This window comes from Arachis hypogaea, chromosome 19 (assembly GCF_003086295.3).
Source record: "Arachis hypogaea cultivar Tifrunner chromosome 19, arahy.Tifrunner.gnm2.J5K5, whole genome shotgun sequence".
Classification (NCBI taxonomy): Eukaryota; Viridiplantae; Streptophyta; class Magnoliopsida; order Fabales; family Fabaceae; genus Arachis; species Arachis hypogaea.
Window position 1 is genome coordinate 119,794,957 of NC_092054.1, and position 26,805 is coordinate 119,821,761.

Genomic DNA, 26,805 nt, shown 5'->3' on the forward strand with positions numbered 1-26,805 from the left:
ATTTCCCCCGAACCATTGTAACATAGTTCTTTGGATCCGGGTTCTTACTTTGATCATGGTTCTTGGTGATCCATGCATTGGCATAGAACTCTTGAACCATTAGGATGCCGACTTGTTGGATGGGATTTGTTAGAATTTCCCAACCTCTTCTTTGAATTTCATGTCGGATCTCCGGATACTCATTTCTTTTGAGTTTGAAAGGGACCTCGGGGATCACCTTCTTCTTGGCCACAACATCATAGAAGTGGTCTTGATGGGCTTTGGAGATGAATCTTTCCATCTCCCATGACTCGGATGTGGAAGCTTTTATCTTCCCTTTCCCTCTCCTAGAGGATTCTCCGGTCTTAGATGCCATCAATGGTAATGGAAAAACAAAAAAGATATGCTTTTACCACACCAAACTTAGAATATTGCTCGCCCTCGAGCAATAAAAAAAAGAATAGAGGAAGAAGAAGAAAAAATATGGAGAGGGAGAGGAAGATGTGGTTTCGGCCAAGAGGAGTGTAGAGGGGTGTGTTATGTGAATTTGATGAAGAATGGAGGTCTTTATATAGGGAAGGGAGGGGGGGTTAAGGTTCGGCCATATGGGTGGGTTTGGGTGGGAAATTGGTTTTGAATTTTGAAGGTAGGTGGAGTTTATGAGGTAGGTTTATTGGGAAGAGTGGGTGGATGTGAGTGGTAAAGGTTTAGTGGGGAAGAGAGATTGAGGTGATTGGTGAGGGGTTTTTAGGGAAGAGTGTTTATGGGGTTGTGTGAAAGAGAGTGGTGAGAAGAAGTGAGTAGAGGTAGGTGGGGATCCTGTGGGGTCCACAGATCCTGAGTGGATCCTGTGGGGTCCACAGATCCTGAGGTGTCAAGGCATTTACATCCCTGCACCATTAGGCATGTAAAAATGCCTTTGTACCCAACTCTGGGCGTTCAGCGCCATGTTGGTGGCCATTTTGGGCGTTCAACGCCCATTTGTGTGCCATTTCTGGCGTTGAACGCCAGAACCATGCCTGTTCTGGCGTTCAGCACCCAGAAGCTGCCCATTTTGGGCATTCAGCGCCAGAACCATGCTCTGTTCTGGCGCTGAACGCTAGACAGATGCTCCTCCAGGGTGTAATTTTTCTTCTGCTGTTTTTGATTCCGTTTTCAATTTTTATATTTATTTTGTGACTCCACATGATCATGAACCTAAGAAAACATGAAAAACAATAAAAATAAGAATTAGATAAACATTGGGTTGCCTCCCAACAAGCGCTTCTTTAATGTCAATAGCTTGACAGTGGGCTCTCATGGAGCCTCACAGATGTGCAGAGCTTTGTTGAGACTCTCCAACACCAAACTTAGAGTTTGGATATGGGAGTTCAACACCAAACTTAGAGTTTGGTTGTGGCCTCCCAACACCAAACTTAGAGTTTGACTGTGGGGGCTCTGGTTGACTCTGCTTTGAGAGAAGCTTTTCAAGCTTCCTCTCCATGGTTGCAGAGGGAGATCCTTGAGTTTTGAATACAAGGGAGTTCTCATTCCATTGAAGGACTATTTCACCTCTGTCAACATCAATCACAGCTCTTGCTGTGGCCAGGAAAGGTCTTCCTAGGATGATGGATTCATCCTCTTCCTTTCCAGTATCCAGGACTATGAAATCAGCAGGGATGTAAAGGCCTTCAACCTTTACTAACACGTCCTCTACTTGTCCATATGCCTGTTTTCTTGAGCTGTCTGCCATCTCTAATGAGATTTTAGCAGCTTGCACCCCATAGATTCCCAGTTTCTCTATTACAGAGAGGGGCATGAGGTTTATTCCTGAACCAAGATCACACAGAGCCTTAAAGATCATGGTGCCTATGGTGCAGGGTATTATGAACTTTCCAGGATCCTGTCTCTTCTGAGGCAATGTCAGTTGATCCAGATCACTTAGTTCATTGATGAACAAGGGAGGTTCAACTTCCCAAGTATCAATGCCAAATAACTTGGCATTCAGCTTCATGATTGCACCAAGAAACTTGGCAGTTTGCTCTTTAGTAACATCCTCATTCTCTTCAGAAGAGGAATACTCATCAGAGCTCATGAAGGGCATAAGGAGGTTTAATGGAATCTCTATGGTCTCTAGATGAGTCTCAGATTCCTTTGGTTCCTCAGAGGGAAGCTCCTTATTGATCATAGGACGTCCCAGGAGGTCTTCCTCCTTGGGATTCACGTCCTCTCCTCTCCTCACAGGTTCGGCCATGGTGCTTATGTCAATGGCCTTGCACTCTCCTTTTGGATTCTCTTCTGTATTGCTTGGGAGAGTACTAGGAGGGATTTCAGTGATCCTTTTACTCAGCTGGCCCACTTGTGCTTCCAGATTTCTAATGGAAGACCTTGTTTCATTCATGAAACTTACAGTGGCCTTAGATAGATCAGAGACTAGATTTGCTAAATTAAAAGCATTTTGTTCAGAGTTCTCTGTCTGTTGCTGAGTTGATGATGGAAAAGGCTTGCTATTGCTAAACTTGTTTCTTCCACCATTATTAAAGCCTTGTTGGGGCTTTTGATCCTTCCATGAGAAATTTGGATGATTTCTCCATGTTGAGTTATAGGTGTTTCCATAAGGTTCACCTAAGTAATTCACCTCTGCTATTGCAGGGTTCTCAGGATCATAAGCTTCTTCTTCATAAGAAGCCTCTTGAGTACTGTTGGATGCAGCTTGCATTCCATGCAGACTCTGAGAGATCATATTGACTTGCTGAGTCAATATCTTGTTCTGAGCCAATAGGGCATTCAGAGTATCAACTTCAAGAACTCCCTTCTTCATAGGCGTCCCATTACTCACAGGATTCCTTTCAGAAGTGTACATGAACTGGTTATTAGCAACCATGTCAATGAGTTCTTGAGCTTCTGCAGGCGTTTTCTTTAGGTGAATGGATCCACCTGCAGAAGTGTCCAGTGACATCTTTGATAGCTCAGATAAACCATCATAGAATATATCCAGGATGGTCCATTCTGAAAGCATGTCAGAAGGACACTTTTTGGTCAACTGTTTGTATCTTTCCCAAGCTTCATAGAGGGATTCACCTTCTTTCTGCCTGAAGGTTTGAACATCAGCTCTAAGCTTGCTCAGCTTTTGAGGAGGAAAGTACTTGGCTAAGAAAGCCGTGACCAGCTTATCCCAAGAGTTCAGGCTGTCTTTGGGTTGAGAATCCAACCATAATCTAGCTTTGTCTCTTACAGCAAAAGGGAAAAGCATGAGCCTGTAGACTTCAGGATCTACTCCATTAGTCTTAACAGTATCACATATCTGCAAGAATTCAGTTAAGAACTGAAAAGGATCTTCAGATGGAAGTCCATGAAACTTGCAGTTTTGCTGCATCAGATAAACTAACTGAGGTTTCAGCTCAAAGTTATTTTCTCCAATGGCAGGAATGGAGATGCTTCTTCCATGTAAATTGGAATTAGGTGCAGTGAAGTCACCAAGCATTCTCCTTGCATTGTTGTTGGGTTCGGCTGCCATCTCCTTTACTTGTTCGAAATTTTCAATCAAGTTGTCTCTGGATTGTTGTAATTTAGCTTCTCTTAATTTTCTCTTCAGAGTCCTTTCAGGTTCTGGATCAGCTTCAACAAGAATGCCTTTTTCTCTGTCCCTGCTCATAAGAAAGAGAAGAGAAAAAGAAAAGAAGAGGAATCCTCTATGTCACAGTAAAGAGGATCCTTATTGTTAGTAGAAGAAAAGAAGAAGAAATTCGAACACAGATAGAAGAGGGGGTTCGAATTTGGTGATGATGTGAGGAAGAGATGTTAGTTGATGAATAAATAAATTGAATAAGATGAGAGAGAGGGAGGGATTTTTCGAAAATTATTTTTGAAAAGGAGTTAGTGATTTTTGAAAATTGGTTTTTGAAAATTTGTTAGTTTTTTTTTTTTTTTTTTTTGAAAATTAAAATTTAAAATTTAAAATAATAGTTAATTAAAAAGAAATTTTGAAAAAAAGGGGGAAGATATTTTCGAAAATGAGAGAGAGAGAGTTAGTTAGGTGGTTTTGAAAAAGATAAGAAACAAACAAAAAGTTAGTTTGAAACAAAATTTGAAAGGATAAGAAGTTAGGAAGTTAGAAAAGATATTTTGAAAAGATATTTTTGAAATTAGTTTTGAAAACGATTTGATTTTTAAAATCTCAATTAATGACTTGATTCATAAGAAATCACAAGATATGATTCTAGAACTTAAAGTTTGAATCTTTCTTAACAAGTAAGTAACAAACTTGAAATTTTTGAATCAAAACATTAATTGTTTATGTTATTTTCGAAAATTTAATACAAAAATAAGAAAAAGATTTTTGAAAAATATTTTTGGAATTTTCGAAAATAACTAAGAATTTTGAAAAAGATTTGATTTTTGAAAAAGATTTTGAAAAAGATAAGATTTTCAAATTGAAAATTTGATTTGACTCATAAGAAACAATTTGATTTTAAAAACTTTTGAAAAAGTCAACTCAAATTTTTGAATTTGATGAGGGAAAAAGGGAAAGATATTTTTTTGATTTTTGAAATTTTTATGATGCAAGGGAAAAAAAGAAAAATGATGCAATGCATGAAATTTTTAGATCAAAACAATGAATGCATGCATGAATGATATGAGTGTCAAGATGAACACCAAGAACACTTTGAATGTCAAGATGAACATCAAGAACATATTTTGAAAAATTTTTAATGTAAAGAAAACATGCAAGACACCAAACTTAGAATTCTTTAATGCTTACGCACTAAGAATTCAAGAATGCATATGATAAACATGAAAAGACATAAAACAAAAAATCATCAAGATCAAACAAGAAGACTTACCAAGAACAACTTGAAGATCATGAAGAACACTATGAATGCATGATATTTTCGAAAAAATGCAAGATGCATATGCAAGTGACACCAAACTTATGATATGACTCAAGACTCAAACAAGAAACACAAAATATTTTTGATTTTTATGATTTTCTAATTTTTTTGGATTTTTATTTTATATTTTTCGCATATTAAAAGGAAAAATAAGGATTCCAAAAATTTTTAACATGAATTCCAGGAATCTTGCCATGTTAGTCTAAAGCTTCAGTCCAGGAATTAGACATGGCTCACTAGCCAGCCAAGCTTTCAAAGAAAGCTCCAGTCCAAAACACTAGACATGGCCAATGGCCAGCCAAGCTTCAATAGGTGATCATGGATCAGCAGCAGGTGGATGAGCAACAACTAATTTGCTTTTGATAACAAATTGTAAGCCTCAGTCCAAATGAATTTAGACATGGCTTTACAGCCAGCCAGGCTTCACATGCTTCATGAAACACTAGAATTCATTCTTAAAAATTTTGAATAAATTTTTGAAAACATTTTTATTTTTTTCGAAAACAAAAGAGAAATTTTAGAAATTTTTTTGAAAAATTTTTGAAAAGAAAACGAAAAGAAAGTTACCTAATCTGAGCAACAAGATGAACCGTCAGTTGTCCAAACTCAAACAATCCCCGGCAACGGCGCCAAAAACTTGGTGCACGAAATTGTGATACATATCCATGGCTTCAAAGGCCTGGGTGCTCTAATCTTAATTCATAATTGTCACAACTTCGATACAACTAACCAGCACGTGCACTGGGTCGTCCAAGTAATACCTTACGTAAGGGTCGAATCCCACGGAGATTGTTGGTATGAAGCAAGCTATGGTCATCTTGTAAATCTCAGTCAAGCGGATATAAAGTGATAATGTTGTTTTCGAATATTATATAATAAAATAGGGATAGAGATACTTATGTAAATCATTGGTAGGAATTTCAGATAAGCGAATGGAGATGCTTTTCGTTCCTCTGAACCTCTGCTTTCCTGCTATCTTCATCCAATCAGGCTTACTCCTTTTCATGGCTGGCTTTATGCAACGGCATCACCGTTGTCAGTGGCTACATCCCCTCCTCTCAGTGAATAATATGCTCATGCACCCTGTCACGGCACGGCTATTCATCTGTCGGTTCCCGATCATGCTGGAATAGGATTCACCCTCCTTTTGCGTCTGTCACTAACGCCCAGCACTCGCGAGTTTGAAGCTCGTCATAGTCATTCAATCATTGAATGCTACTCAGAATACCACAGACAAGGTTTAGACCTTCCGGATTCTCTTGAATGCCGCCATCATTCTAGCTTACGCCACGAAGATTCTGGTTAGGAGATCTAAGAGATACTCATTCTAGCTTAATTCATGTAGAACAGAAGTGTTTGTCAGGCACGCGTTCATAGGGGAGAATGGTGATGAGCGTCACACATAATCATCACCTTCATCACGTTCTTGGGTGCGAATGGATATCTTAGAAGCGAAATAAGAAGAATTGAATAGAAAACAGTAGTACTTTGCATTAATCTTTGAGGAACAGCAGAGCTCCACACCTTAATCTATGGAGTGTAGAAACTCTACCGTAAATACATAAGTGAAGGTCCAGGCATGGCCGAGATGGCCAGCCCCCTAAACGAGATCAATAGTCTCCTAAGATGAACAATGGATTAAAACTGAGACCAAAGATGGTCAAAAAGACGTCTACTACAATAGTAAGAGGTCCTATTTATAATAAACTAGTCACTAGGGTTTACATGAGTGAGTAATTGATGCATAAATCCACTTCCTGGGCCCACTTGGTGTGTGTTTGGGCTGAGCTTAAGTGTAGCACGTGCAGAGGCCATTTGTGGAGTTGAACGTCAGTTTCTGTGCCAGTTTGGGCGTTCAACTCTGGTTTTGGATCCTTTTCTGGCGCTGGACGCCAGATTTGGGCAGAAGGCTGGCATTGAACGCCAGTTTACGTCGTCTATTCTTGGCCAAAGTATGGACTATTAAATATTGCTGGAAAGCCCTGGATGTCTACTTTCCAACGCAATTGGAAGCGCGCCATTTCGAGTTCTGTAGCTCCAGAAAATCCACTTTGAGTGCAGGGAGGTCAGAATCCAACAGCATCAGCAGTCCTTTTTCAACCTCTGAATCTGATTTTTGCTCAAGTCCCTCAATTTCAGCCAGAAAATACCTGAAATCATAGAAAAACACACAAACTCATAGTAAAGTCCAGAAATGTGAATTTAACATAAAAACTAATGAAAACATCCCTAAAAGTAACTAGATCCTACTAAAAACATACTAAAAACAATGCCAAAAAGCGTATAAATTATCCGCTCATCATCGTCCACATAGACTTCCATTAGCTTCACGATGTGGTCGAAAAATACTTGTTCATTAACCTCTGATATATGGCCCCCGCGTTCTTGAGTCTGAACGGCATTACTATGTAGCAGTAGTTTGCTTTCGGGGTTAGGAATGAAGTTTTCTCTTGGTTGGGTTGATGCATTGGGATCTGATTGTACCCTGAGTAGGCGTCCATGAAAGAGAGGTACTTATATCCCGACGACGCGTCGACCAGGGTGTTGATATTCGGGAGGGGATAGGGGTCTTTTGGGAAGGCTTTATTGAGGTCGGTGTAGTTTACACACATCCGCCACTTTTCATTTGGCTTTTTTACCAATACGACGTTGGCCGGCCACAATGGGTACTTAACCTTCCTTATGAACCTTGCCTCTAGCAAGGCTTGCACCTGTTCCTCCACGACTTATGATCTCTACGGACCGAGTTTTCTGCGCTTTTGTTGTATTGGTCGAGATCCGGGGTATACGGCCAGTTTGTGGCACATTAAGTCGGGATCTATGCCGGGCATATCAGCGGCTTTCCAGGCAAAGAGGTCGGAATTCTCCCTTAAAAGTGTTACTAGCAGCTCTTTTAGGTTTCCTATCAGGTTTGCTCCTATACTTGTTTTTTTTCTGGGGTGTCTCCGACTTGTACTTCTTCGGTTTCACCTTCTGGCTGGGGATGGAGTTCGTCGCGAGCCCGGGCCCATCTGAGTTTGATGGCGTTGGCCTCTTTTCCTCCAGGGTCACCCTTAAGGTTCAGAATTTCATTGTAGCAGCGTCACGTGAGCTTTTGGTCTCCTTTGACGGTGGCTATGCCTTTTGGAGTTGGGAACTTTATGCATAGGTGTGGAGTGGAAACTACTGGGCGAGCTGATTTAAGGTCGTTCGGTGGTGAACGAAATTGTGATGTCCAGGCTCGAACAATCCCTGGTAACGTGAGCAACTTGGTGCGCGTAATCGTGATTACACACTCATAATTTGTCACAACTTCGATACAACTAACCAGCAAGTGCACTGGGTCGTCCAAGTAATACCTTACGTGAGTATGGGTCGAATCCCACGGAGATTGTTGGTATGAAGCAAGCTATGGTCACCTTGCAAATCTCAGTTAGGCAGATATAAATTGATAATGATGTTTTCGAATACTAAATAATAGAATAGGGATAGAGGTACTTATGTCAATCATTGGTAGGAATTTCAGATAAGCGAATGGAGATGCTTTTCGTTCCTCTGAACCTCTGCTTTCCTGCTATCTTCATCCAATCAGTCTCACTCCTTTCCATGGCTGGCTGTATGCAAGGGCATCACCGTTGTCAGTGGCTACATCCCCTCCTCTCAGTGAAAAATATGCTCACATGCTCTGTCACAGCACGGCTAATCATCTGTCGGTTCTCGATCATGCTGGAATAGGATTCACCCTCCTTTTGCGTTTGTCACTAACGCCCAGCACTCGCGAGTTTGAAGCTCGTCACAGTCATTCGATCATTGAATCCTACTCAGAATACCACAGACAAGGTTTAGACTTTCCGGATTCTCTTGAATGCCGCCATCATTCTAGCTTACGCCATGAAGATTCCGGTTAGGAGATCTAAGAGATACTCATTCTAGCTTATTTCATGTAGAACAGAAGTGTTTGTCAGGCACGCGTTCATAAGGGAGAAGGATGATGAGCGTCACACATAATCATCACCTTCATCATGTTCTTGGGTGCGAATGGATATCTTAGAAGCGAAATAAGAATAATTGAATAGAAAACAGTAGTACTTTGCATTAATCTTTGAGGAACAGCAGAGCTCCACACCTTAATCTATGGAGTGTAGAAACTCTACCGTATGAAAATACATAAGTGAAGGTCCAGGCATGGCCGAGATGGCCAGCCCCCTAAACGAGATCAATAGTCTCCTAAGATGAACAATGGATTAAAACTGAGACCAAAGATGCCTAATACAATAGTAAGAGGTCCTATTTATAATAAACTAGCTACTAGGGTTTACATGAGTAAGTAATTGATGCATAAATCCACTTCCTGGGCCCACTTGGTGTGTGTTTGGGCTGAGCCTGAGTGTTGCACGTGCAGAGGCCATTTGTGGAGTTGAACGCCAGTTTCTGTGCCAGTTTGGGCGTTCAACTCTGGTTTTGGATCCTTTTCTGGCGCTGGACGCCAGATTTGGGCAGAAGGCTGGCGTTGAACGCCAGTTTACGTCATCTATTCTTGGCCAAAGTATAGACTATTATATATTGCTAGAAAGCCCTGGATGTCTACTTTCCAACGCAATTGGAATCGCGCCATTTCGAGTTCTGTAGCTCCAGAAAATTCACTTTGAGTGCAGGGAGGTCAGAATTTAACAGCATTAGCAGTCCTTTTTCAACCTTTGAATCTGATTTCTGCTCAAGTCCCTCAATTTCAGCCAGAAAATACCTGAAATCACAGAAAAACACACAAACTCATAGTAAAGTCCAGAAATGTGAATTTAACATAAAAACTTATGAAAACATCCCCAAAAGTAACTAGATCCTACTAAAAACATACTAAAAACAATGCCAAAAAGCGTATAAATTATCCGCTCATCACAACACCAAACTTAAATTGTTGCTTGTCCCCAAGCAACTGAAAATCAAATAGGATAAAAAGAAGAGAATATACTATAAATTCCAAACTATCAATGAAACAGAGCTTCAATCATATGAGCGGGACTTATAGCTTTTTGCCTCTTGAATAGTTTTGGCATCTCACTTTATCCATTGAGGTTCAGAATGATTGGCATCTATAGGAACTTCAGATTTCGAATAGTGTTATTGACTCTCCTAGTTCAGTATGATGATTCTTGAACACAGCTTCTTTATGAGTCTTGGCCGTGGCCCTAAGCACTTTGTTTTCCAGTATTACCACCGGATACATAAATGCCACAGACACATAATTGGGTGAACCTTTTCAGATTGTGACTCAGCTTTGCTAAAGTCCCCAATTAGAGGTGTCCAGGGTTCTTAAGCACACTCTTCTTTTGCTTTGGACCTTGACTTTAACCGCTCAGTTTCAAGTTTTCACTTGACACCTACACGCCACAAGCACATGGTTAGGGACAGCTTGGTTTAGCCGCTTAGACCAGGATTTTAGGCCCTCCTATCCACTGATGCTCAAAGCCTTGGGATCCTTTTTATTTGCCCTTGCCTTTTGGTTTTAAGGGTTATTGGCTTTTTCTGCTTGCTTTTTCTTTTTCTTTCTATTATTTTTTTTTTCTATTTTTTTTCGCCCCTTTTTTTTTCTGCAAGCTTTGTTTTATGCTGCTTTTTCTTGCTTCAAGAATCATTTTTATGATTTTTCAGATTATCAAATAACATGTCTCCTAGTCATCATTCTTTCAAGAGCCAACATATTTAACATTCTTAAACAACAACTTCAAATGACATATGCACTGTTCAAGCATACATTCAGAAAACAAGAAGCATTGTCACCACATCAATATAATTAAGCTAAGTTCAAGGATAAATTCAAAACTCATGTACTTCTTGTTCTTTTGAATTAAAACAATTTTTTATTTAAGAGAGGTGATGGATTCATAGGACATTCATAACTTTAAGACATAGTTACTACTACTAATGATCATGTAATGAAGACACAAACACAGACAAGCACATAGCATAGAAAACGAAAACAGAAGAAATAAGGACAAGGAATGAATCCACCTTAGTGGTGGTGGCGTTTCCTTCTTGAGGAACCAATGATGTCCTTAAGCTCTTCTATGTCTCTTCCTTGTCTTTGTTGCTCCTCCCTCATTGCTTTTTGATCTTCTCTTATTTCATGGAGCATGATGGAGTGCTCTTGATGTTCCACCCTTAGTTGTCCCATATTGGAACTCAATTCTCCTAGGGAGGTGTTGATTTGCTCCCAATAGTTTTGTGGAGGAAAGTGCATTTGAGGCATTTCCGGAATCTCATGGTGATGAGCTTCTTGCGCCTCTTGACCTCCATGACTGGGCTCTCTTGCTTGCTCCATTTTTTTCTTAGTGATGGGCTTGTCCTCTTTGATGAGGATATCTCCCTCTATGTCAATCCTAGCTGAATTGCATAGGTGGCAAATGAGGTGAGGAAAGGCTAACCTTGCCATAGTGGAGGACTTGTCAGCCACCTTGTAGAGTTCTTGAGGTATAATCTCATGAACTTCCACCTCTTCTCCAATCATGATGCTATGGATCATGATGGCCCGGTCTATAGTAACTTCAGACCGGTTGCTAGTGGGAATGATTGAGCATTGAATAAACTCCAACCATCCTCTAGCTATAGGCTTGAGGTCCAATCTTCTTAGTTGAACCGGCTTGCCTTTGGAGTCAATTTTCCATTGAGCTCCTTCTACACATATGTCCATAAGGACTTGGTCCAACCTTTGATCAAAGTTGACTCTCCTTGTGTAGGGGCGTGCGTTCTCTTCCATGTATGGCAAGTTGAACGCCAACCTCACATTCTCCGGACTAAAATCTAAGTATTTCCCCCGAACCATTGTAACATAGTTCTTTGGATCCGGGTTCTTACTTTGATCATGGTTCTTGGTGATCCATGCATTGGCATAGAACTCTTGAACTATTAGGATGCCAACTTGTTGGATGGGATTTGTTAGAACTTCCCAACCTCTTCTTTGAATTTCATGTCGGATCTCCGGATACTCATTTCTTTTGAGTTTAAAAGGGACCTCAGGGATCACCTTCTTCTTGGCCACAACATCATAGAAGTGGTCTTGATGGGCTTTGGAGATCAACCTTTCCATCTCCCATGACTCGGATGTGGAAGCTTTTATCTTCCCTTTCCCTCTTCTAGAGGATTCTCCGGTCTTAGATGCCATCAATGGTAATGGAAAAACAAAAAGCTTATGCTTTTACCACACCAAACTTAGAATATTGCTCGCCCTCGAGCAATAAACAAAAGAATAGAAGAAGAAGAAGAAGAAATATGGAGAGGGAGAGGGAGATGTGGTTTTGGCCAAGAGGAGTGTAGAGGGGTGTGTTGTGTGAATTTGATGAAGAATGGAGGTCTTTGTATAGGGAAGGGAGGGGGGGTTAAGGTTCGGCCATATGGGTGGGTTTGGGTGGGAAATTGGTTTTGAATTTTGAAGGTAGGTGGAGTTTATGAGGTAGGTTTATGGGGAAGAGTGGATGGATGTGAGTGGTGAAGAGGTGATGGGGAAGAGAGTTTGAGGTGATTGGTGAAGGGTTTTTGGGAAAGAGTGTTTATGGGGTTGTGTGAAAGAGAGGGGTGAGAAGAAGTGAGTGGAGGTAGGTGGGGATCCTGTGGGGTCCACAGATCCTGAGTGGATCCTGTGGGGTCCACAGATCCTGAGGTGTTCAAGGATTTACATCCCTGCACCCATTAGGCATGTAAAAATGCCTTTGTACCCAACTCTGGGCGTTCAGCGCCAGGTTGGTGGCCATTTTGGGCGTTCAACGCCCATTTGTGTGCCATTTCTGGCGTTGAACGCCAAAACCATGCCTGTTCTGGCGTTCAGCGCCCAGAAGCTGCCCATTTTGGGCGTTCAGCGCCAGAACCATGCTCTGTTCTGGCGCTGAACGCCAGACAGATGCTCCTCCAGGGTGTGATTTTTCTTCTGCTGTTTTTGATTCCGTTTTCAATTTTTCTATTTATTTTGTGACTCCACATGATCATGAACCTAAGAAAACATGACAAACAATAAAAATAAGAATTAGATAAACATTGGGTTGCCTCCCAACAAGCGCTTCTTTAATGTCAATAGCTTGACAGTGGGCTCTCATGGAGCCTCACAGATGTGCAGAGCTTTGTTGAGACTCTCCAACACCAAACTTAGAGTTTGGATATGAGAGTTCAACACCAAACTTAGAGTTTGGTTGTGGCCTCCCAATACCAAACTTAGAGTTTGACTGTGGGGGCTCTGGTTGACTCTGCTTTGAGAGAAGCTTTTCAAGCTTCCTCTCCATGGTTGCAGAGGGAGATCCTTGAGTTTTGAATACAAGGGAGTTCTCATTCCATTGAAGGACTATTTCACCTCTGTCAACATCAATCACAGCTCTTGCTGTGGCCAGGAAAGGTCTTCCTAGGATGATGGATTCATCCTGTTCCTTTCCAGTATCCAGGACTATGAAATCAGCAGGGATGAAAGGCCCTCAACCTTTACTAAAACGTCCTCTACTTGTCCATAAGCCTGTTTTCTTGAACTGTCTACCATCTCTAATGAGATTTTAGCAGCTTGCACCCCATAGATTCCCAGTTTCTCTATTACAGAGAGGGGCATGAGGTTTATTCCTGAACCAAGGTCACATAGAGCCTTAAAGATCATAGTGCCTATGGTACAGGGTATTATGAACTTTCCAGGATCCTGTCTCTTCTGAGGCAATGTCAGTTGATCCAGATCTCTTAGTTCATTGATGAACAAGGGAGGTTCAACTTCCCAAGTATCAATGCCAAATAATTTGGCATTCAGCTTCATGATTGCACCAAGAAACTTGGCAGTTTGCTCTTCAGTAACATCCTTATTCTCTTCAGAAGAGGAATACTCATCAGAGCTCATGAAGGGCATAAGGAGGTTCAATGGAATCTCTATGGTCTCTAGATGAGCCTCAGAGTCCTTTGGTTTCTCAGAGGGAAGCTCCTTATTGACCACTGGACGTCCCAGGGGGTCTTCCTCCTTGGGATTCACGTCCTCTCCTCTCCTCACAGGTTCGGCCATGGCGCTTATGTCAATGGCCTTGCACTCTCCTTTTGGGTTCTCTTCTGTATTGCTTGGGAGAGTACTAGGAGGGATTTCAGTGATCCTTTTACTCAGCTGGCCCACTTGTGCTTCCAGATTTCTAATGGAAGACCTTGTTTCATTCATGAAACTTACAGTGGCCTTAGATAGATCAGAGACTAGATTTGCTAAATTAGAAGCATTTTGTTCAGAGTTCTCTGTCTGTTGCTGAGTTGATGATGGAAAAGGGTTGCTATTGCTAAACCTGTTTCTTCCACCATTATTAAAGCCTTGTTGGGGCTTTTGATCCTTCCATGAGAAATTTGGATGATTTCTCCATGTTGAGTTATAGGTGTTTCCATAAGGTTCACCTAAGTAGTTCACCTCTGCTATTGCAGGGTTCTCAGGATCATAGGCTTCTTCTTCAGAAGATGCCTCTTGAGTACTGTTGGATGCAGCTTGCATTCCATGCAGACTCTGAGAAATCATATTGACTTGCTGAGTCAATATTTTGTTCTGTGCCAATATGGCATTCAGAGTATCAACTTCAAGAACTCCCTTCTTCATAGGCGTCCCATTGCTTACAGGATTCCTTTCAGAAGTGTACATGAACTGGTTATTAGCAACCATGTCAATGAGTTCTTGAGCTTCTGCAGGCGTTTTCTTTAGGTGAATGGATCCACCTGCAGAGGTATCCAATGACATCTTAGATAACTCAGACAGACCATCATAGAATATATCCAGGATGGTCCATTTTGAGAGCATGTCAGAAGGACACTTTTTGGTCAACTGTTTGTATCTTTCCCAAGCTTCATAGAGGGATTCACCTTCTTTCTGTCTGAAGGTTTGAACATCAGCTCTAAGCTTGCTCAGCTTTTGTGGAGGAAAGTACTTGGCTAAGAAAGCCGTGACCAGCTTATCCCAAGAGTTCAGGCTGTCTTTGGGTTGAGAATCCAACCATAATCTAGCTCTGTCTCTTACAGCAAAAGGGAAAAGCATGAGCCTATAGACTTCAGGATCTACTCCATTAGTCTTAACAGTATCACATATCTGCAAGAATTCAGTTAAGAACTGAAAAGGATCTTCAGATGGAAGTCCATAAAACTTGCAGTTCTGCTGCATCAAAGAAACTAATTGAGGTTTCAGCTCAAAGTTGTTTGCTCCAATGGCAGGAATGGAGATGCTTCTTCCATGTAAATTGGAATTAGGTGCAGTAAAGTCACCAAGCATCTTCCTTACATTATTATTATTTTCGGCTGCCATCTCCTCTTCCTGTTCGAAAATTTCTGAAAGGTTATCTCTGGATTGTTGTATTTTAGCTTCTCTTAATTTTCTCTTCAGAGTCCTTTCAGGTTCTGGATCTGCTTTCACAAGAATGTTCTTATCCTTGCTCCTGCTCATATGACAAAGAAGAAGGCACAGAAAAATAATAATAATAATAATAGAGATCCTCTATACCACAGTATAGGGATCCCTGTGTGAGTGGAAGAAGAGGGGGAGACAAAGAATGTAATATAATGGAAGAAGCACAATTGTAAGGATGGCAGAGATGTGAGATGAGATGTTAGGATATGAATGAATAAATAGAATAAGATGGGAGAGGGAGAATTTTCGAAAATATTTTTGAAAAAGAGTTAGTGATTTTCGAAAAATGGTTTTTTGAAAAAATGTTAGTAATTTTCGAAATTTTTTTTTTTGAAATCAAAAATAAAAAATAAAAATAATTAGTTAAAAAAAAAAGAAATTTTTGAAAAAGAGGGAAGATATTTTCGAAAAATGAGAGAGAGAGAGAGAGAGTTAGTTAGGTAGTTTTGAAAAAGTTAAGAAACAAACAAAAAGTTAGTTAGTTAGTTGAAACAAATTTTGAAAACCAATTTTGAAAAGATAAGAAGTTAGGAAGTTAGAAAAGATATTTTGAAAAAAATAAGATAAGAAGATATTTTTGAAAAGATATGATAGGAATTAGTTTTTGAAAAAGATTTGATTTTTAAAATCTCAATTAATGACTTGATTCACAAGAAATCACAAGATATGATTCTAGAACTTAAAGTTTGAATCTTTCTTAACAAGTAAGTAACAAACTTGAAATTTTGAATCAAAACATTAATTGATTATGTTATTTTCGAAAATTTGGTATAAAAATAAGAAAAAGATTTTTGAAAAATATTTTTGGAATTTTCGAAAATAACTAAGAATTTTGAAAAAGATTTGATTTTTGAAAAAGATTTTGAAAAAGATAAGATTTTCAAATTGAATATTTGATTTGACTCATAAGAAACAACTTGATTTTTAAAAATTTTTGAAAAAGTCAACTCAATTTTCGAATTTGATGAGAGAAAAAGGGAAAGATATTTTTTTGATTTTTGAATTTTTATGATGCAAGAGAAAAACACTAAAAAGATGCAATGCATGAAATTTTTTTGATCAAAACAATGAATGCATGCAAGAATGCTATGAATGTCAAGATGAACACCAAGAACACTATGAATGTCATGATGAACATCAAGAACATATTTTTGAAAAATTTTTAATGCAAAGAAAACATGCAAGACACCAAACTTAGAATTCTTTAATGCCTAGACACCAAGAATTCAAGAATGCATATGAAAAACACTATACAACACAAAAAAAAAATCATCAAGATCAAACAAGAAGACTTACCAAGAACAACTTGAAGATCATGAAGAACACTAGGAATGCATAAAATTTTCGAAAAATGCAAGATGCACATGCAATTGACACCGAACTTATAACATGACTCAAGACTCAAACAAGAAACAGAAAAATATTTTTGAATTTTTTTATGATTTTCTTAATTTTTTTGGATTTTTTTTTTTTTGAAAATTATATGAAAAAGAAAAAATAAGGATTCCAAAATTTTTAACATGAATTCCAGGAATCTTGCCATGTTAGTCTAAAGCTTCAGTCTAGGAATTAGACATGGCTCACTAGCCAGCCAAGCTTTCAATGAAAGCTCCGGTCCAAAACACTAGACATGGCCAATGGCCAGCCAAGCTTCAGCAGATATGGATGCTTTTCATGTATAGAGCAACTAAGTGTGTGAGAATCTCTTCATTTGGGATGGTAAGTTGAAACCCCAGTCCAAAAGATTAGTCATGGCTTACAGCCAGCCAGGCTTCAACAAATCATCATGAAACACTAGAATTCATTCTTAAAAATTCTGAAGAAAAACATATTTTTGAAAACATTTTTTTTTTTCGAAAACAGATGAGAAAATTTTAGAAATATTTTTGAAAAATTTTTGAAAATAAAATAAAAAAAAATTACCTAATCTGAGCAACAAGATGAACCGTCAGTTGTCCAAACTCAAACAATCCCCGGCAACGGCGCCAAAAACTTGGTGCTGTTGCCGGATCAAACTTGGCACTGATGTTACCGGACCAAAAGCTTGCCGAAAACTCAAACAATCCCCGGCAACGGCGCCAAAAACTTGGTGAACGAAATTGTGATGTCCAGGCTCGAACAATCCCTGGCAACGTGAGCAACTTGGTGCGCGTAATCGTGATTACACACTCATAATTTGTCACAACTTCGATACAACTAACCAGCAAGTGCACTGGGTCGTCCAAGTAATACCTTACGTGAGTAAGGGTCGAATCCCACGGAGATTGTTGGTATGAAGCAAGCTATGGTCACCTTGCAAATCTCAGTTAGGCAGATATAAATTGATAATGATGTTTTCGAATACTAAATAATAGAATAGGGATAGAGGTACTTATGTCAATCATTGGTAGGAATTTCAAATAAGCGAATGGAGATGCTTTTCGTTCCTCTGAACCTCTGCTTTCCTGCTATCTTCATCCAATCAGTCTCACTCCTTTCCATGGCTGGCTGTATGCAAGGGCATCACCGTTGTCAGTGGCTACATCCCCTCCTCTCAGTGAAAAATATGCTCACATGCTCTGTCACAGCACGGCTAATCATCTGTCGGTTCTCGATCATGCTGGAATAGGATTCACCCTCCTTTTGCGTTTGTCACTAACGCCCAGCACTCGCGAGTTTGAAGCTCGTCACAGTCATTCGATCATTGAATCCTACTCGGAATACCACAGACAAGGTTTAGACTTTCCGGATTCTCTTGAATGCCGCCATCATTCTAGCTTACGCCACGAAGATTCCGGTTAGGAGATCTAAGAGATACTCATTCTAGCTTATTTCATGTAGAACAGAAGTGTTTGTCAGGCACGCGTTCATAAGGGAGAAGGATGATGAGCGTCACACATAATCATCACCTTCATCACATTCTTGGGTGCGAATGGATATCTTAGAAGCGAAATAAGAAGAATTGAATAGAAAACAGTAGTACTTTGCATTAATCTTTGAGGAACAGCAGAGCTCCACACCTTAATCTATGGAGTGTAGAAACTCTACCGTATGAAAATACATAAGTGAAGGTCCAGGCATGGCCGAGATGGCCAGCCCCCTAAACGAGATCAATAGTCTCCTAAGATGAACAATGGATTAAAACTGAGACCAAAGATGCCTAATACAATAGTAAGAGGTCCTATTTATAATAAACTAGCTACTAGGGTTTACATGAGTAAGTAATTGATGCATAAATCCACTTCCTGGGCCCACTTGGTGTGTGTTTGGGCTGAGCCTGAGTGTTGCACGTGCAGAGGCCATTTGTGGAGTTGAACGCCAGTTTCTGTGCCAGTTTGGGCGTTCAACTCTGGTTTTGGATTCTTTTCTGGCGCTGGACGCCAGATTTGGGCAGAAGTCTGGCGTTGAACGCCAGTTTACGTCGTCTATTCTTGGCCAAAGTATGAACTATTATATATTGCTGGAAAGCCCTAGATGTCTACTTTCCAACGCAATTGGAAGCACGCCATTTCGAGTTCTGTAGCTCCAGAAAATCCACTTTGAGTGCAGGGAGGTCAGAATTTAACAGCATTAGCAGTCCTTTTTCAACCTCTGAATCTGATTTCTGTTCAAGTCCCTCAATTTCAGCCAGAAAATACCTGAAATCACAGAAAAACACACAAACTCATAGTAAAGTCCAGAAATGTGAATTTAACATAAAAACTTATGAAAACATCCCTAAAAGTAACTAGATCCTACTAAAAATATACTAAAAACAATGCCAAAAAGCGTATAAATTATCCGCTCATCATTCGGCCTATAAGGGCGTTGTACGCAGAGTTCACATCGATCACAATGTAGTCTATGCTTATCGTTCCGGACCGGGCTCCCTTCCCGAAGGTGGTGTGCAGTGGGATGTATCCGAGGGGTTGGATCGGAACGTCTCCTAGTCTGAATAGGCTGTTGGGATATGCTCTTAGTTCCTTTTCTTGTAGTCCGAGCTTGTCGAAGGCAGATTTGAATAGGATATCTGCCGAGCTTCCCTGGTCGACCAGTGTTCAGTGGAGGTTGGCATTGGCTAGTATGATGGTAATAACCATAGGATCATCATGCCCAGGGATGATGCCAGCGGCATCTTCCTTAGTGAAAGAAATGGTGGGGAGGTCGGGCGAACTACTCCCTTCTCCGACGTGGTATATTTCTTTAAGGTGTCTTTTGCGGGACGACTTTGAGATCCCTCCTCCTGCGAATTCTCTGTTGATCATATGAATGTGCCTTTATGGGTGTGAGGGGGCGTTCAGCTCTTCCTTCCTCTTCAAGTCTTCCTTCTCGGGTCAATTTTTCTATGATGTTCTTTAAGTCGTAGCATTCGTTGGTGGGTTGCCCATAGATTTTGTGGTAATCGCAGTACTCGATCCGACTTCCTCCCTTTTTGTGCTTAATTGGACGGGGTGGTGGGATCTTTTCCGTGTAGTATATTTTCCTGTAGACATCCACTAAAGATACCCGTAGAGGGGTATAGTTATGGTATTTCCTGGGCTTCTCTTCAGATTGGTCCTCCTTCTTTCTTGCCTCTTTATCTTTGTCCCGGGAGGGGTAGGAGAACCCAGTTTTGGAGCTTTTCCATAGTCGGGAGTTTTCCTCCATGTTGATGTATTTCTCCGCTCGTTTTTGTACTTCTTTCAAGGATGTGGGGTACTTCTTAGATATAGAGTGGCTAAAGGGCCCCCCACGCAGGCTGTTGACAAGTCCCACGATAGCCACTTTTGTGGGGTGATTCTATATGTCGAGGCACGTCTTATTGAATCTTTCCATGTAGTTTCGGAGGCTTTCCCGATCTCCCTGCTTGATCCCTAGCAGACTTGGAGCGTGTTTGGCTTTGTCTTTTTGAATGGAGAACCTGGCTAGGAATTTCTTAGCAAGGTCATCGAAACTTATGATTGACCTTGGGGGCAGGTTGTCAAACCACTTTATGGCTATTTTGGTGAGGGTAGTTGGGAAGGCCTTGCAGTGAGTTGTGTCCGAGGCATCCGTGAGATACATCCGACTCCTAAAGTTACTGAGATGATGGCTTGGATCAGATGTTCCATCGTATGGGGTCATGTCAGGGGCTTTGAAGTCTTTTGGGACTTTAGCCTTCATGATTTCTTTGGTGAATGGGTCTTGTTCTCTATGTGGGCTAGCTTCATGGTTGGATCGAGTTGTTTTGTCCTTGAGGTCAGCTTCGAGTTTTTGGAGTCTCTCTTCCAGTTCTCTACGCCGTCTCATTTCTCTTCGCAGTCTCTTGTTCGAGCTGTTTAAGGCGATCCTGTTGTTCACGGATGGCATCTAGAATTTTCGTGTTTTGAGGTTTTTTGTCCCCTTTAGAGTGGTTCACTTCTTTTGGGGATGGTGGCGTGACGTCCGCATTTTTTGTTGGTGTACCGTCTTCCAAGCCAGAGGTGTGGTCGTTGTTAGGAGGGTCGTTTTCCATGATGGTGGGATGACTTCTAGGTCCCAGCAACAGCGCCAATGTTCTGAGGGTTACTTGAAACGTTGAGGTCAATCTCAGACAAGATCTTCTGGCTTGATCGAACTTGTCGTGCCCGACTTGCCGGAGTGCGTGGTGCAGCCGATCTTCGTTTACCAGAGGGTGGTGGTACCTGCAAGAGACTCCAATGCTTAAGTCAGTATGGGCTTTAGGCAGGTTTTTTGTAGAATTGGAGTATGAGTTATACCTGGGTGCTTCAGTGTATTTATAGTGGTGTTTGACGATCTTCCTTTGAGATAAGTTTGTTATCTTATCTTATCCAAAGGTGAGATCGTATCTTTGGCCAACCACCTTTTAGTAGGCGGTGGTCTTCTCTTTGAGCTTCCTTGTGCCTCTGGGGAGATTTTCCGGGCTCTAGTCAAAGAAGTCGGTAGCGGGCCAACCTTTCAGGAGGTCAGCCCTTTTGTCTTCAGTCGTCCCGACCCTTCAACTCGGACCAGTGTGTGAACACGCACTCTCTTTGACTTTGGCATGCTGTGCGCGTTCACGTTATCCGAGTTACACCTAGTCCTAGTTGGAGATCAGTCCCCCTCTTCTCATCCCTTTCTCTTGGTAGACCACGCCGCGATTTACTTCTTCTGGATGCTCCGCACGCATATGAGACTGACTTGGATCTGGTGCAACACCTTCCTATTTCTGCACCTCCGACAGAGCGCATCAAGTTGAACTTTTGGAGTTCATGGCAGCAGTTATGGAGGCCGACATTTTGGACGATTTTTTCGTCTGGAATGATGAGTCGGAGGAGGACTCAGAGTCCGACGAGGAGCCACTTCCCGAGGGATCTTGTGTCGCTTATCAGGAGGAGGTTCATGATATTTTCTATTACCATGTATTTATCTATGATATGGTTTTAAGTATTAACCTTGCGAGCAACTAAATGATTTTTCATGATAAGTAAGTTAATCACGCTAAATCGATAAAGGCTTGTATTAACATTTGCTTATAAAATCCGAGTCTAGATCCAAGTAGGTCCTTATGATAAGTAACACCTAAATATTTGGGATTGGTTATGACGTGTCAAAAGTTGGAGTGTTACAGAAAGGACTCACAGTGAGTGAAGAGATGGCGATAGATGTGGGATAGAGTGTCAAGTTGGGATGAGAATGGAGTGGGGAGTTTTAGGGTGTAATAGTGTGTGTAAGAATGGGTTCATTATGCAATCGTGGATAAGGTGGGGGTGGGGTGGTTGTGAGAGAGTGGTGGCAGAGGTGTGGTGGTGAAGTGAGGTAGTGTGAGCATAGTTATTAGAACCAAACCAATAATTAAACTGATCAGACAATTAGGTCATTAGATTATTAGTCAACTGAACTGTTTGGCCCGATCACAATTAAATAAAAATTATAAACTATAAAATTTAAAATTAAAATACATGTCTTTACACAAATACATTAATAATAATCAAGTATCAATTATTATACATTAATATTAATAATAATAATAATAATAATAATAATAATAATAATAATAATAATAATAATAATATAGTCATTTGTACAGAATACTTCCTCAACTTAAATGAAGAAGAGAGTAAAAGATAGCATCATTCATAAATCATGTCCAAGGGGTGATCTTAAAGTCTGTGTCTCTTTATTTATGGGACAGCTGTGGAGTTTGAACAACATTTTCTTCCTTTTGATTTGCATATTCTATGAAATTATTGCCTGATCCATTATCATTTCGATTATTTTTTAAATTTAATTAATCTATATTGGAGTAATTTTTGACAAATCAATATCAACAAAAATGTAATAATTCATCATAATTTATAGTAGCAATCAACAAATAAAATGCTTAATTTGATTAAAAAAATACCAAAATTATTTAAAGCTAGTTGAACAGATATATTTGTTAGATTATTTCATAAAGCATTAACCTCTTCAAGAATTAAGAACAGTGGTGAATCTTTCAATATCCATTCCAAATGATCATCAAATACATCAAGATAAATTAGATCATACTTTTGCTTTCACATTTGGTTCCTATGTTAGCAATTTATCTTATTACTCTTATGACTACATAATTTTAAAAGCAATACTTTTAAAAAGTATTATCCATAACAAAATAGGTAAATAATTAAAAAAATTATGTTATTTTTGTAAGACCCCAGATTTTTAAAAATCATAAAATAAATTATTTATGATTTATTATATTTAATTAAGATTATATTTTAAGAGATTTTATATATAAATTAAGTAATTTCTTTTTTTGATCTAAAGCTTTAGTAATTAAATAATAATAAGAATTTCATATGCTTTAAGTTGAATAATTAGATTTTTAACTTTATTTTATAATTATAAATGAAATTAATTTTTATTATCTAATTTTTATTGAATTATTGAATTAGAGTATTTATTTGAAAATAAATTTTAAGTTGATAATTAAATAATATTTTTATAGATATTATTATTGGATTAAATTTTGTTTTAAATTAATACTTTACCCAAACCCTAATTCCCAAATCAAAACCTTAATTTTAACCCTAAATCGCCAAATTGGACTAACTCTAACCTAACCTATCCACCACCTCACTGCTACTCACCCACTGCCATCCCCTTCCCATATACACACACACAGCACCCAAAACACAACACATCCACACCATTCTATGTTTCCATCAGTAGTCGCCACCCTTTTTTCCCTCTTCACCGAATGCACATACATCATCATCATCGAGAGAGAGATCCACGAGAAGAGAAGGAAGAAGATGCGCTGCAGTTACGCCACGCCCAACCACGTCCAGCTCGCCAACGCACCGCCACTGTGTATCATCACTGCCACGCCGCGTCTAGCCCGCCTTGCCACAACCATCGTTTCTGCGTTGTCGCCATTGTGGGAGAAAGTCGTTCGTGCCTATCGCAATCTTGTGGAGTTCGGTGCCTTACATCTATCGCCGCTAGAGCTTCGTTGCTACCGCCATTGATTCACTGATGAGGTGAAAATTAGATTTTCACACAAACTCACCGGCAAGTGTACTGGATCGCATCAAGTAGTAATAACTCATAAAAGTGAGGTTGATCCCACAGGGATTGATGGATCAAGCAACTTTAGTGAGGTGATTAGTCTAGTCAAGCTAACAGTATTGAATAGAGTGAAAATTTGATAACAGAATGTAAATTACAGTGAATTTAAAGTTGCAGAATGTAAATGAGCAGAAACGTAAAGAGCAAGGAATGTAAATTGACAGAATCTTAAATGACAAGAAATGTAGATTGCAGCAAATGTAAAGGGGGCTGGGTGCTGGAAATTAAATGAAGCAATAGATTAAAGCTTAGAACAATTACAGAAGAATTAAAGTGCAGGAAAAGTAAATTCAGATCACAGCAAGCTCAATTGTCAAGTGCAGAGGAACAAAATTGCAGGAAAGTAAATTGGGCGCAACAGAAAAGTAAAATTGCAGAGAAGGAAATTGGAGTAGAGGATTGTAGAAATTGAAATTTGCATAAACTGAAATCAATGTAACTCAAATGTAGAAAGTACAGAAAAATAAAAGTGTATCAAAGAGAGCTTTCTAATCTACTCCTACTCCTACTCCTATTGCTCTCTTGCAGAGCCAGCCTTCCCAATGAAATGGAACTGATGCCTTTACATAAGCTTTTCATAAAATGAAAATGAAATTGAAATTGAAAAGAAATTACAATTTAAATAAAATTCCTATTCTAAATATTTCTTGTGCCTTTGAGTGATGATAATGGGCTTTGCTTGCTTTGGATTTGAAAAAGGGTGGATCCGGATGGCTTGGTTCAAGTGGCATGGGTCAGGATGCACTTGGTAACACTCCCAGTGGAGCGTTCAGTTTGGTTAGTGAACGTTCCGTTCACTTTTCCAAGGCATGCCTTTGGTGCGTCTTTGGTCTTCATGCACTATAAGAAAAACACCCATTCAGGTACACTTGAAAAGTGTAGCCAAAAGTGAAAAAAAATGATGCCTTAGGCTACGGCTACGCTTTTTGGGCTACGGCTACGCTTTTTGGGGTGATTCCTATTCGGCCGTTGCCTATTCTCAAAGGCTACGCTTTTCTGCACCAAGGGCTACGCTTTTGGCGTTTGGGAATAGGCTACTCTTTTCAAGTGATGCTGTCCAGGACCAAAGGCTACGCTTTTCAGCTTTCATTCTTCCAGAATAGGCTACGCTTTTCAACGCTACTGCATCACTTGTAAAGCATAGCCACATTGTATACCATAGCTACTTTTTATAAGCGTAGCCTTAGGTTCCTCTTTTTTTTTTTGTTATACTATAGCTACTGTATATAAGTGTAGCCTTAGGTCCCTCATTATTTTTTTTATTTTCTGTATATATATATATATATATATATATATTAAAACCTAATATTTAATAATATAACTATATAATCCTATATTTTTAATTAAATTAGTGAAATATTATAAAATAAAAATATTTCTCCATCCAAAAAACCTACTTTTTTTTTTACCGGGAAAAATATTTTTTCATAATTGAAAAACTTTTATAAAGTAATCAGAAAAACAGGAAATAGTTGCCACAGAAAATAATGCATATCTTGTATACAACATCACTGTTATCTACAATCTGTATGTACCATCTTTAGCCTACAGCTTCTAAAGTTTACAGGTTGTTGTAAGATAGAAAACCTGAAAACATTTAAACAAAAAGAAAATTTACATTCCAATGTAAAAAAAATGAAAAAAAAGAAGTCATTTTGGTATAAATCAAATTCCTCCATTACAAATGACCATTTCCCTTGTGCACAACAGTGGTTCTTTCATAACCAAATGTCATCAACAAAAATGGGGGCCTTGCTTGCTTCTCTGCATTCCATCGCATATATGAAAATATCTGTGTGTTATGGTTACTGAGGAAAACATTCAGCTTCACAATAAGTTGCACCATCAAATATCTAGCTGATCAAGATCAATCGTGTTTGCAAAATTTCTTATCAGATCCTTTCGAACATCCACCTATTAAAAGCAGAAATTGTTTAAAAAGAAAAAGCAAGAAAGATTACGATAATAAAAATTTATTGGTGATTCAACTATAGAAACTGATTCTCTTAAACTTTTACATGACTTTGTTCCCTGTGATCTGTCATCTCTCTACTGATTTCAAAGGTGGAATCCAAACAATACATGAGATATCCATATGAAATAGTAAATAAAATCTAAGAATAGTCAATCAGGTAGCATATGAATTACCAATTTACTTTTAAGTGCGAAAATTGTAATTTCATATCTAAAGGTGCGAAAATTGAATTACCAACTTACCTCCTGCTGTAAAGCCTCATCAAGCTCTTGTTTATCATCAGGAGTAGTGATGTCTTCGGCGTACAGCTGAGATAAACAAATCCGGATCCTAAAAAAATATTAAAATTCAATTTTAACCATTCTAAGTAATTAAAAATGTTGTTCCCTTAACGTCCAGATGCAACATTCAAAATGGTTACATTGGTTTAACAGAGAACTTGGCTATGACTTCAGAACAAGCACCACAAAGATTTGAAACTATTTATGCTGCCCTAACTTAGAATTTTAGGAACATGAAGCTCACCACAAAGATCTCGAATGCCTTTGAACTTTGTACGTAGATCCCTGTCCGTCCCTTCAGACACAATGAATATGAGAGATTCATACCAGCAGCATATCCCTATTACGGAGCAGCATTTTCAATGGAAAGTATCTTCCTCTCATTCTCATACATTGCTATAAATTTGCCAATTTTGACTAGTTGGCACCTAATGTAATGGTAACTATTTGATTGTGACGCAGATGGCAGGTTTCTTCATCTTCACTGTTGTTCATCTATACCACAAGTAGTTGTAAACCCTTTGATCCAAGATAATGTAGTATGTAGCACCATAACAATTGGATTTAAATGCTGAGATTGAAAATTTTGACTAGGATATAAAATGCAAATTTCTAATTTATTATAAAAGTGATTCCAAACCAGCTAACATGCTCTTATCCATGATTCAACAAGGGATTTTGGAGAAGAAATTCAAACGCAAGGAACGAAATTGAAACCAGTTAACTAATAATAATATAGGATGAAACTAAAGACCAAAAAGAAATAGAAAGCAAACAAAACTTAACTAAAGATGAAGCATTTGTGCAGAAGATGAAGCTAAAGACCTTGTA

General features: G+C 39.3%; 1 long non-coding RNA gene and 2 other non-coding genes across 3 annotated transcripts; 2 read left to right on the forward strand and 1 right to left on the reverse strand.

Annotated features, from left to right (window-relative positions):
• The first annotated feature begins 2,971 nt into the window (after nucleotides 1-2,971).
• On the forward strand, nucleotides 2,972-3,079 carry LOC112781275 (small nucleolar RNA R71). The gene has a single exon (XR_003192060.1). It is a non-coding gene; the product is annotated as a small nucleolar RNA R71 (small nucleolar RNA).
• Nucleotides 3,080-14,608: 11,529 nt separating this feature from the next.
• Nucleotides 14,609-14,712, forward strand: LOC112781090 (small nucleolar RNA R71). The gene has a single exon (XR_003191886.1). It is a non-coding gene; the product is annotated as a small nucleolar RNA R71 (small nucleolar RNA).
• Nucleotides 14,713-25,187: 10,475 nt separating this feature from the next.
• On the reverse strand, nucleotides 25,188-26,046 carry LOC140182066 (uncharacterized). Its single transcript, XR_011877925.1, has 2 exons — nucleotides 25,936-26,046; nucleotides 25,188-25,632 (listed from the first exon to the last, which is right to left on the reverse strand). It is a non-coding gene; the product is annotated as an uncharacterized lncRNA (long non-coding RNA).
• Between the last annotated feature and the right edge of the window lie 759 nt (nucleotides 26,047-26,805).